The sequence below is a fragment of the Trachypithecus francoisi genome, unplaced genomic scaffold, assembly GCF_009764315.1.
Source record: "Trachypithecus francoisi isolate TF-2019V2 unplaced genomic scaffold, Tfra_2.0 Lachesis_group3, whole genome shotgun sequence".
Taxonomy (NCBI): domain Eukaryota; kingdom Metazoa; phylum Chordata; class Mammalia; order Primates; family Cercopithecidae; genus Trachypithecus; species Trachypithecus francoisi.
In genome coordinates this window covers 155,292,003-155,305,296 of record NW_022681468.1, presented here as the reverse complement: position 1 = coordinate 155,305,296, position 13,294 = coordinate 155,292,003, and the positions used below count along the sequence as shown (strand labels likewise).

Below are 13,294 nucleotides of genomic sequence, written 5' to 3'. Positions count from 1 at the left end.
GTTTTTAAAGACTTTTTTTCTTCTTAAAATATGATGCAATGATCCAATGTAATGCTAATGAAGTTGGTAAAATCTACTACAAAATCTGAGTCACAAAGAAAAAGTTCAAAACTCTTTGACACAGTTCAATAGAAGAGGCCCCAAGTGCCTTTAAAATACCGTGTTATCAAGCCCAGCTGCTATGAGGTTGGATAATTCCAAACTAGGGTCTATGCAATTTATCCCAGCTGCATACTAGTAGCCCGCCTATTCTGGCTGATTTGATATTAGCTTGGAAAGACAGTTTTGGGCTAAATAGTGCTGGGGCTTACAGCAAGTTCATTTTAAACTTTCAGCTGACATGAAAACATTTACAGAAGAAGTTACATAACTACATAGGCAAATGGCTACTTAAGTGCATGTATCTTTATTTGATTCCTGAACCACAAGAGGTAATGATGATGAGAACCATAATAATGACAAAAACTAACGATATTTAATATCTACAGGCATTGTATTAGGTCTATTGACTGCATTATCTCATTCTCACAACATCCAGAGGCTGCCTTTTGTTACTATACCTACTTTACAGATGAACAAATTGAGGCTGAGAGAAGTAAAAAAAACCGGGCTTTCTGAATTGGGTGAAAATTTGGGCTCTACTGAGTATCAGAAACATTCTGGGATAAGAAATGGAATCATCTGACTTTTCTGTGATTATTGGCTCTTAGCAGCAGTGCAGCTTTAGGAATCAATACAGTGCACGAGTTCTATAAATGTGCCTCTTAATAAGTTAATAAAACAGAGATATTCTCATTGCCTCTCCATCAAAGTTTCAGGGGGAAAATGAGAATATTAAATGCAGTAGGATAGGGAGGATCTGCTCCATTTGCTCTGCAATGATAATCTTTTACAAAAGAGGATTTTTATTATTAATTCTTTGCCTTCTGGGGATATTATAATTTTCTAGAATGTAGAACTGCCTTAAGCACAGTAATTTGCTGAGCTAGACTGAATCTCAAAATGTTTCAAATGAGCTGATAAACAACTGCATAATTAGCCATTAGTAGATCAAGTCTGTATGTTACCGATATCCAGATTGAGCAAACCAATGGATAGGCAAATTGTAGATACAGTTTTAAAAACTAAGAGCCTGTGTTTTATTTTTACATGCTTTGTAACTTGTTCTTTAAAGAATTAAAAACCACATTTCATTTGTCCTTTAAAAAAAGGAATTTAGATTATTCTATCAAATAAATCCTTAGAGACTTAATCATTAAATACATACTGCCATGTATGAATAATGAAGGATTTGTGTGGTGAATGCAACTCATGCTCTAAAAATGACTAGATGGTGGGATTTTTCTTTTCAATTAAAACTTGCCTCAAATCTATTGCTTGCATGGGTAATGCTCTTTCATCCTCCTTCTGAGTTTTGGTTTAAGTCCAAAGTATGAAATACATTTGGCCTTGATTATGAAAATAAAAGGTTTTGCATGTTCAAATAAGAAAAGGAAAATACAGTTTTTATGCTTAAACGCACATACCTTATTCAAGTGGCTGGCATCCAGTCCAAAATGTATCCATGTTACAATTAAACCTCTCTTTCTTCTCATTTTTCAAGAACTTCTCACTGGATCAGAAAACACCTGCGCTGGAATTTGTCATGCAGAGTTACAAGTTAGGTGTAAGATTTTTGTTTGTTTGTTTTAATATTAAAATCAACTCAGCAGTTTTGAGGACCAAATAAAGAGAAAGATGTAATTTAAACAAGGTTGTACTTTATGCTCTGAACTTGGAGGTCACAAAGCCAGACAGATAAATGTACCAGCAGAAAGAAAAGCAGCAGCAATTTTCCTGAAGATTTATAAATTAGAGAATTCATATTTTATCTTAAATGGCTTAGGTGTTCTCTTGTTTGGGGGGCAGACCAGGTATAATTTCTTGAGATTCTTTGCAGATCAATTATTCTGATTTTTGTCTATTAGTATTTCAGATGTCAGCGCATAGTAAAATGCTAATTTGAAATTGTGCAATGGGCACAAGACGATGTGTGAGCCTAGCTAGAGAATGGATTTGTCACTACATTTAAAAAACTATTTTGACCTTTGACAATTTTAACAGCCTCTAAAATTTGTATACTCTTCTTATCCTCCCCATTATCACTGATCCTCCATTTGATGCCAACTGATAACCTTATGTAAAATTTTGTTGTTGGGCTCAAGTTCTGCCATTACTACAATGATTATTTATCCACAATCTGATTTCTATTTTAGTCACAGCCTTAATTTATTACAGACCTTGAGTCCCTGTTACTGTTTTTATATTTACATTTATTCAACTAGCCCTTTCATTTTATAAATTGGCATTCATTGTATTTGCATATTTGCATAATTGCACAAATAGACCATTTATATCCTCTACGTTAGAGGCATAAGGTCATCTAGGTTCTCAATCCAACAAGGAGTGCCAATTTCTTTTTCCAAAAGTGTGCTGGCTGAACTCAGGTCATGATGAAAAAACAAGACCTTTGATTCATAAGGTATCAGCAATAATTGCTTTGGTGTTTTTTGAAGGCACTGGAAACGTTTTCAACTATTTTAGAATGTTCTGACTTTGTCAGGAACATTTTGCCTTCATGTATTTGATAGGTAATCTTATCTGTATATTTTGTATCCTTTTGTTCTAAACTCATAAAAATGACACCAGTATTCTACAATGTCCAAGATACCTCATTAGGATTTTATTAATGAGGCTTTTAAAGGCAATCCCTCCCTAAAAGGGAAATTACATTTGATTCAGAATAAATGAACTTACACAATTAAAGATCTGAGTTGATTTAAGGCTAAGCAGCTGAGAAACTTAAGCAGATTTCAAATTTGGAGCAATACACTATCATGGCCCCAGAATAAGAATATTATTCCTAATTTTATTATACTTTCACAACATGCAATGCTATATTTTCAGAATTAGGTAAATACAGACATATGGGTCATTACTGGGTTTCAGTTTTATGCATAAATAAAATGTTAGGGAAAAAGCTTCACTGAATTTTATTTTAATCCTTTGTCACCCCATGTCTCTGACATTATTATAAATCCCACTGACATTATTATAAAGCAAACCACAGTTTTGCTATTAATGAGATATACAAAACAGCTTGTCTGGCATTTGATTCCTATAAAAACTTTGAGGTCAAAAGTTGTTTCTCACAAATGCATACCTGTATTGGATATTGAATACTTGGGCTAGGCTTTTGATCTGGAAGGATTTTGAAAACCTTTATAATGGACAATGTTTGTATTTTTACATTAAAAGACTCATAAAACCAAATGAAAACACAGTTGACAGTACTATAATCAAAGAAGGAAAAAAGACCTCCAATGCTTTAAGTAAGTTGTTTCCTTACAAATGTGGATAGAAAAATACTGCAAAATAAACTACCAAAATCAAAAGTTAACAGATTATGATCATAACTGTCATTTATTTCTGACTTGTATGAGGAAATAAGTAAAAAGTGTAGGCAAAGGAAAATGCGAACCTAAATTCTGATGAACACATTTCACAGTAGATAATTCTTCTGTTTTTGGATTTTTGCCATCAAAATACAGTTAATAATTAAGAATCAGAGGCCATAAATCACCAAGAAAAATCAATGGACGGCTTCCAGAGAGAAGAGCACATATGGCTATAGACATCCTGGACTGGAAACAACGGAACTTGTGCAAGATACTCCACCAAATAAGTTATTTTTAAAATTTATTATTAATTAATTAATTAATTAATTTATTCAGAGACACAGGCTGCACCCAGGCTGCAGTGCAATGGTGCGATCTCGGCTCTGTCACCCAGGCTGCAGTGCAATGGTGCGATCTCGGTTCACTGCAACCTCCACCTCCCGAGTTCAAGTGATTCTCCTGTCTCAGCCTCCCAAGTAGCTGGTATTGCAGGCGCAAGCTGCCACGCCCATCTAATTTTTTTTTCTTATATTTTAGTAGAGATGGGGTTTCACCGTGTTGCCTAGGGTGGTCTTGAACTCCTGAGCTCAGGCAATCCACCCGCCTCAGCCTCCTAAAGTGCTAGGATTTTATACGCGTGAGTCACTGTGCCTGGCCACGAATAAGTTATTAAACAGTGTGTGTGAATTTTGTTTTAATTATTCTACTAAAACCAGCAGTGAGGATAATGATTACTTGCATTTAAGCTTTGCTGCATTAATCCTACAAAAATATTCATGTTGAAGTATGGTGGTTCCATAAGAAATTAAACAGAATTATATGATCTAGCAGTCCTACTTCTGAGTGTATAAACAAAAATAACTGAAAGTAGAGACTTCAACAGAAATTTTTTTTTTTGAATTCAACAAGTATTTATTGAGTGCCTATTATGTGCTAGATATTGAGACACATCAGAGAACAAAACCAAGAGCCCTCCCCTCGTGAGGCTTACAGTCTAGCACTTACTGCCAGTCCACCTGCCGGCTACTTGGATCCCAGGGCAAGTCACCGCCCCTGTGTGCCTCGGTCCTTAGCTGCCCAATCGTGGATCATGTGCCTGGTGTACTGCAGATGTCAAACTGGATTCCCCACAACCCACCACCCAGACAGTAGATAGGGTTGTAAGTTGATTTTTTTTTTTTTTTTTTTTTGAGACGGAGTCTCGCCCTGTCGCCCAGGCTGGAGTGCAGTGGCGCGATCACGGCTCACTGCAAGCTCCACCTCCCGGGTTGCCGCCATTCTCCTGCCTCAGCCTCCCGAGTGGAGTAGCTGGGACTACAGGCGCCCGCCACCAAGCCCTGCTAATTTTTTTTTGTATTTTTAGTAGAGTCGGGGTTTCACCGTGTTAGCCAGGATGGTCTCGATCTCCTGACCTCGTGATCCGTCCGCCTCGGTCTCCCAAAGCCCCGGGACTACAGGCGTGAGCCATCGTGCCCGGCCGGAGGTTGATTTTTAATGATAAGGTACAATGGAGGGAGGGCAGAGGGGCTAGCTAAGCCAACTGTCTGGGGTGCTGTGGTGGTGGTGGGCTGGCTACACAAACTGATGCTGCTGCTGTTGCTTCTTGGTGACCGCCTTGCTGGTGAGGTCCTGGCCTTCTCTGCAGCTGCCAGTGCCGTCTCCTTTGCATTCTCCTTGTCTTCCCTGGCTGTCTCAACAAGTGTTTTGAAAGGGGCCTCGCCTTGCAGCTTCGTCAAGGTATATTCAAAACCCTTCATAGTCTTGGTCACGTTGCTTTTTGAATTGGGCAAGACCAAATCCCCGGACAGCTCTGGGGACACCAAATAAGCTAGAGGAGACCCACGCTTCCCGGCAGATTTCGGTCCAGCCACTGTTGTCAGAGTTCACACAGTCAACTCATCGTTCCTCCACCACCATCAGCCAGGCGTGGTTGATGGATATACCCCATACAAAATGAGGAATATTGTATGATTCCACTTATATGAGGTATGTAGAGTTGCCAAGTTCATAGACAGCCAGTGGAATAGTGGTTATCAGGAGCCAAGGGGAGGGGAGGACTTGGAGTTACTATTTAGTGGGTACAGAGTTTCAGTTTGGGATGATGAAAAACTTCTGGAGATGGATAGCAGTGATGGCTGCACAACAACATGAGTGCACTTAATGCCAGTGAATTATACACTTAAAAATGACTAAAGTTGGCCGGGTGCAGTGACTCACGCTTGTAATCCCAGCACTTTGGGAGGCTGAGGCGGGCAGATCACGAGGTCAGGAGATTGAGGCCATCCTGGCTAACACAGTGAAACTCTGTCTCTACTAAAAATACAAAAAATTAGCCAGGAGTGGTGGCAGCGCCTGTAATCCCAGCTACTCGGGAGGCTGAGGCAGGAGAATCGTTTGAACCTGGGAGGCAGAGGTTGCAGTGAACCGAGATCCCGCCACTGCACTCCAGCCTGGGTGACAGAGTAAGACTCCATCTGAACCAAAAAAAAAAGACTAAAGTTATACATTTTATTATATTTTACAACAGTGAAAAATCACAAAAAAATTCACATTGGGTAACAAAAATTATTTAATATTCAAGCTTTTTAAACAGTGTGGTAGAATGCTGACATTTACAAAGCTTTGGAGATCTTTGTGAATCCCCAATTTTATAGGTATGAAAGTGTTCTGACTTTATTCTAACTTCCAGCTTTCTCTCCCTTAATAGTTCTTTCTCATACATATCCTCCCAATACAAAAAACAAATTCAGTGTCCATTGACTTTTCTTTTCCACAGTATGCCTTTATTGCATTGTTAGGGACACGAGAATTTTCCCCCTGAAATGGTTTTCTTTTGCTTTGCCTAGAAAGTTCTGTGAATTCTTTCATGTTACACATCTGATCTGCCATCAAATTCAACATGCCACTATTTAATCTACTGAAAATTTCTATTTTCAGGTTAAAACAGATAATTTCTCCGAATTATTTTCCTTCCTCTTTATTTCTATCAAGAGCTCTAGCAGTTGGCTTTCTTCTTTGAGCCAATTTTTGCCCATAAACCGTCACGACAGTTACTATGAGAAACAAGTAAAAAACAAAGATGAATAGTAATGAAAGTGCTAGATGATAAGATATGAATACTGGACAGTCAGTTAGGTTCATTGGCTGGTTAAATCATGCTTCTTGAAAGTATCTGTGATTCTAACTCTTGCTTCAGGAAAAGTACAAATCAGCACCAATATAGGTTCATATTTACAAAGTTCTAAGAACAGTATCTGACCCATAGTAAACATATAATTTTAAATACAAAATACATGTTAGGGGTCTTTAGCAAATCAGAATCAATATACAAAGATCTTCAGTCCTAAAAAATACCAAAGCTGAGTTTATTGCTGGACAGACATGGAGGAGCTACATTGCTAAGATGCAAGTTAGGGGTTCTTCCCAACCAGGAATTGAAAGGCTAGATGTAGAGCAAAAAGAGAGAGTATAGCAAACAGGGAAAGATTTTGAGTTCACGTTTCTGATTGACCCATGAGGTGGATTGTTAACTGTTCTTATGATTGATATATTCAGGTTCCATGGCACCCATACTGAGAAAACTGGTTTCAAGTAAGTCTGGGTGAGTTGCATAAGATTCAATGGACCTAGGTTCATTAGTGGACGTCTTAAGCATACGAACATGCTTGAAATTTAGTGTGTGTTTTATAACCGAAGTGTCCTGAAAAATGTAAAAATCATTAACATTTAATTTATGATTGCTGAGAATCTATGCATTTTTACAATAAAAATACTGATAGGATAACAGCGAGAAAGTAGCTAGGGATTTACACATGCTCTAAAAAATAATATGAGGAGTTTTGAAAAGTTTTCCACAGGAGTTTCTGAAGTCAGCTCTATCTTTTGATGAACCCACATAATTAAGAAGTTCCCTGGTAAGAGAAGCCATGAGCACTTAGGAAGAGTAGAATTTACTCAGTGGGCTAACCCTATTTAATTGAAATTGCAACAATGTTATGAGGATTTAGTAATATTTCTCTATCGTCCTAGAACACCAGATAGAAAGTTTCAGTGTTTCATTCTGCAATGTACAGTAATTTTTGTGTGTGTGCCAACATTCCCCAGCTTGACTTCAGGTCCCCGAGCTAGTATCTGTCTAGAATACATGCTCAGTAAATACTAGCTGAACGAATACATCAATATATGAACAAACTGACATTTCTCTTTCCTTTATTCACCTACAAATAGTAAGGAGGAGCTGACGTACTTGTTCCTTTTGGAATGGCACCAAAAATCTAGTTTTCTTCTGAGTGGAATGACCAGTTTCCTAGAGGAAAGCTCCACAGTCAGACAAGCCACAAAATAGAAACTGATTTACATTGGAGATTTAGGGGGAGAAAACACCAAAAGTTGAAATGATGGCATAAAAAAAATAACTTTATTAGAAAGGTAAGACATGTCTTCTAGAAGGAAGGCTTCCAAGGAAACAAAAAATGAATCTACTGTTTTACCAGTAGATTCTCATAAAAGATAGATTTAAAAATTATGCTTAGAAAAATAATGAGTAAGATTATAGAGATGAAAACATTGCATTTTATATATTTAATTTAAACATTTTAGAAGAGTGAATTAAGGCATTATTTTCCCATTAAAGAATGTTTCCATTTTAAGTTGGGAGAATAGCAGGTTTTTCTTGTCACATGGTAAGTGATTCTTATGCTATAGCCATTAGAGATTCCCCCATCATCCCTGAGTGGGTAATTATTACTTGAAATAGCTCTTTCAGAGTGATTATTATAAAATATACCTGTCTTCTGTTGATCTACTGCTTTGTTTATCTCATGTTAAAAGATCTTTAGAAACCTTTCTATCATTAATGGACAAATTCCATTTTATAGATACATCCATTAGTTGCTAGGAATAATTGTGATCCGATTAAAGTATAACCATTTAAGACAAATTCACACATTAAATGCTCAGTACTGTACATTATTAAAGACTTAAATCTCCAGACCCAGTTTTTTTTTTTTCTTGATAGAAGAAAATAAATGAGACCTCAAATAGTGGATGGATCTTCTCCTGTCTAGACTGGAGGAAAAAAGGTCTGAAAAATAAGCATATTGCTTGAGAAATCCTTCCAGAAGGATGTTCAAGGATCACTGTAGATGTTATGAAATAACAAAGTATTACAGATCTCTTCGAGATGGAGGGAAACTCATTAAAAAGAAAAACAGAAAGAATAGATCTCAAATGGGTATTTAAGGAAATAAACATGACAAACTATTTCTTATATCTACGAGGTGATTCTCAGAAAGATTTAAAGCTAATTTGTTATTGTCATCATAACTATTTCCATGCAATTAAGATCATAAATAGAATTTGTTTTCACAAGGGGCAGTACTGGAGAGGCAGAAAGAGAAACATGCCAATATTTAGCAAAATTTATGCATTAGATTGTAAGCACCTTGAAGGTAGGGGCCTAATTAATTCCACTTCTCATCCTCAGAGCCTAAAGTTGATTCTGACAAATGTTATTACTCAATAAATGCTTGCTGAATGAATAATTTAAATTAGCACATAACAGTTTTCCTAATCTCAGTGGAGAATCCAAAACCTACAAATGTGCTAAATTATAAATGTGCTTAAAATACATGTCTCCACAGAAAACGATATCATGGATGGTGCTGGGGTTGGAAAATCAGCACATGAAAGTCATTTAATCCACAATGTAGCAGAAACATTACATATTTGAAATGAACAAGTAGCAGGAAAATAATACTGCAGCAATAAAACCAAAGAGAGAAATCATAAAATTAAATAAAAAGTTAAATTTTTCTTGTCTCTCTGTACTTGAAGAGAAGTAGATTTAAGTATAAGAAGATGAAGAGATGTATAGAAATTGTCATGGAGAGGCTTATATTCTCAAGGAATTTTAGAAGCTGATGGCTCTTAAAAATTATGTAGAATTTCCCTTCAAAACATAACCCTACTTATTCATGATAAAAGTCCTTGATAATACTATTTTAATGCTTATCAGTCAAGATTAAAATGACTTTTTAAAACTCAAAAGTGGAATGGTGAGAAGGGAAAAGAAACAAGTGAAGAAAAATCAAGTAACCCAACAACAAAGATGAAAATATTATAAAACATATTAATCTAGTACTCCCTGTGCTCCAGACACTGAGGATAGATACAAAAGTGGATAAAAACAGTCCCCGCCCTCAGTAAGGGAAGTCAAACTCATAAAAAACTAAGTGTAACAGTCATTATAAAAACTACAAAAGAGGTAACTGGGGTACAATAGGGCCAACAAGAAGGTGGCAGAGCCTCCTGAGACCGTTGGTGAACCAGGCTTGTGGTGAATCTTAACACAGGAGGAGTTTCTTTGCCAACAGAGTAAGAGCAATTCAGGCTCAGGGAACAGAGTGAGCCGAGGGAAGTGTGTGAAGTGCAGAGGCCGAGTGGAAGGGAGGTGATGCACTGGGACATGGGAATGGAGGGGCAGGCCAGGGCTGGAGCAAGAAGGGGTTCTGTGGTCCCCATGGGAAGCAGCCTGTCTTAAGTCTACAGACCCCTGGAAACTTAGGGGATTTTAAGCATGGAAATAACATGACCAAGTGGACATTTTAGAAAGGTCACTCTGATGGCATTATGGAGGATAAATGGTAGGTGTGAAATACTGGTAGCAGAGAAACCTGTTGAAAAACTTCAAGGGAATGAAAACTGGGAGTGAATAGCAGAGCTAATTAGAGAGAGAACCAGGAAAGTCACTGGGTCTGTATTCATCTTCGTAAAGAGCCTCAAATTTAGATTCTTGACGTTATCTTCTACTGAGGTTATCTACACTGTCATTATAATTCATTGTTAGGATGGAACATTTAAAATATGCTAAACATGTTATAACCTTGCTTTTATATGTCTTTAATTTTTAATACACTGAGAGCCTTGATAATAAAAAAGATCCAACAATGGGGAGGAAATCTCCATCTGAGAAAACTACTATCTTGCTGTGGCCGGTTTGTGCTTAGCCTTCTTCTCAAGATAGAGAATGGCAGGACTAGAGAAGAGATGACAGCTAGAAAGTTTCCATAACTGGAACCAATTTAGGTTTTTGCAGTTGGGTGAAGAGAGTGTGCGTCTCTTTACTTACAAGTTTTTGATGTTTGTAAGATGGGTGTTCATAGCTTTGGAGTGCCTGAACTGTTATTAAATAATTCTCTCTTTACTTACTTACAATATAGAGGAAGGTGCAGAATTTGAAATATTTAGTAAAAGTATTATGCTTCTCCAGATTACTCTCAATTTTCCCGACATAGATGATTAACTTTGAGAAATGACCCAGGGTTAATTGTTTTTAAACTGAATTATTGAAAGTGGCTCTTTTCTCTCATATTTATGTCTCTGGTACTCTACTTTTTAAGACCTTATGAAAAGCATTATAATCATCTGCAAGAAAATCATCATTTTGTGGTTGTTGATTACAAAACATGAAACTTAATTTTTGCTTTTTAAACATATTGGATAGCTATTATTGAAAGGAAGACTAGATATGCAGCCAAGTTAGTTAGGGGCTATTTATTTCCAGGTAATCACAGCACAATCACCCTGATGAATAAAGTAAATAATAATACAGCAGATTTAAAGAGAGTTGAATTTTGAAGTTTTTAAAAAAGCATTGATTCATTAAATGCAATTGGTTATTAGCCCTTTGCTAAACGATTAACATATGTCTAAACTTAACAATTATCTATCAGTCATGAAGGGTCTGTACATCATATACCTACAAAAATAAAAACACACCTTCAGGACAAAGTGGCATAATTGTAAGGCCAAACTTGATTGAAACAAAATATGTATGAATTCAGACTGTAAATAAATCTAAATTATTCCTTCTGAGTTCAGTTGTCCTTGACATGTAGAAAAACCAGGAAAATATATCTCTTTTCAGAAAGAAAACAATTTTTTTCTTTTAGTGGATGACTAGATCTTTATCCATGTGGGAGAAAGCAATAAAAATGATAGAAGTATTATACTATTAAGATGAACAGAGAGGGTCTTCATATTTCTAAAGTTAGCCATCTCGTACAAGCCAAGGACACAGAAAAGCTCTTTCTCTTTTGGAGTATTTGAGTCAATGTTTATATCCAATGCTCTGATCCTCCTGCTACGGATGTCTTCTTTCCTCTTCCTCTGCACTGGACAGTCCCTAAACAGCTTGGGCACTGAGGGGACCACGCAAAAGAAGGCACTAGTAGTATGCTAATTAGTGCTCTGAGACCTGAGAGAATCTAAGCGTCTTTGAGAGAAGTCAGTTTACGGGGTCAAGCTTATCATAGTTCTGGTAGCTGGCACTGAAACGTGATTATCTTATGCTAATACAAAGTTGTACACAACTACTTTTTGGCTGAAAAGGTAAGGAACTTTCAAGATCCTTATTTTAATATTTGAATTGGGATTTGTTCAATACTAATTATTAGCAAGCTTTAGAAAGTTCAAACTGTTTCCCTCATCAGGTATCAGTTTCCTGACCTAGAATTCCTATAAGGAAGATGGCCTAGAACAGTCATCTGTGAGGCAAATTCTGGTCCTCTTTTATGTTTAAATATGTTCTCTTCCTTACTGTTTTGATCTCATCAGACATTTTTTTGCGGGGGCGAGGGTAATGGTGAGGGAATTGTTCCTGTCAAGTATGTGCTGCCTTACTTCGCTTTTTTTTTTTTTTTTTTTTTGGCAAGATAGACTCATAGCTTCCTTGACAGGAACAATGAAGTAATTAGTATTGTACCTCCCACTTAATTAATGTGTGACCCAAATTTTGTGGCATAAGTTTTCAATGAGTAGTTTCATTTTTCTTCTGCTCTTTTAAAAAATTGGGGTCAACATGACTTCTTGCTCAAGTAGGGAGAAAACAGAAAGGCCCAGTCTGCAAAACTATTCACACAGAATCTTCTAATACAGTCCCTTTAACTTTGCACTAAACTCAAATAAAAAATCAGGGCTTCCAAAATGGTTGTAGTGAAGCAGGCAGTCTCCCAAGTGTAGTTGTAGGCATGTTCTAATGCTCACTTCTACCACCGGGCCTCTCTGCTTTGACTTCTTTTCTCATATGACAGTGGTTAACTGAAAACTGACAAGAAGAATTTGGGGTTTTATGATGCAAATTCTGTAAGAATTCATGGCGGGAAGGGAGAGTTTACTTTTGGGTATTCAACTCACTAGGTATTCTAAATGTTAGGTTTCCCATAACACAAAGGCACAGAGGCTCATATGTGCCCAACGTAGTGCCATGTTTAAAGATTTCTTCTCATGAGTAGCATTTACTGGCCTCAGCCCATCTTTACATTTAAAAAAAATCTGCTAAGTATGGATTCTATATTCTAAAGCCTAAGAATTATAAATAAAATCCGAACCATGGAAAACTGAACAACTTTCTAAGATGTTTACCAGAGACATGTGCATTCAGATCGTTCCTCAAATTAGATCTCTGGCATTCCTTTCTTGCTTTCTAGCATTGCTCCAATGCCATATCTGTTTCATGGCTGGGAAGAAGCCAATTTCAAGGATCTATTGCACAAAGAATTATTTACTGAGACATATGGAATGCGTTCACCACAAAATAAACAGGAGTAACATGCCTTTAATATAGATTTTGACAATAAGAAATGAGACTAATTTGTCTTTGCACCCTCATGCTCTAGAATACAGTGGCAATATCTTTGCTATTTATTATGGTGCAGCACCGTCCATGGTTTTGGAGGCACATAATTTTCTTAGCTTAGTCTCACTCTTCACCTTTACATAGCCTTCGCATTGTCTTCCAAAAGGTGAAAATCTATTACCTTATAAGTTTTTACAATGAGAAGACCTTTTCATACTAA

General features: G+C 36.9%; 1 pseudogene; it reads right to left on the bottom strand.

Moving 5' to 3' along the window:
- Positions 1-4,869: 4,869 nt before the first annotated feature.
- On the bottom strand, positions 4,870-5,378 carry LOC117071123 (annotated as a pseudogene).
- Positions 5,379-13,294: the final 7,916 nt, after the last annotated feature.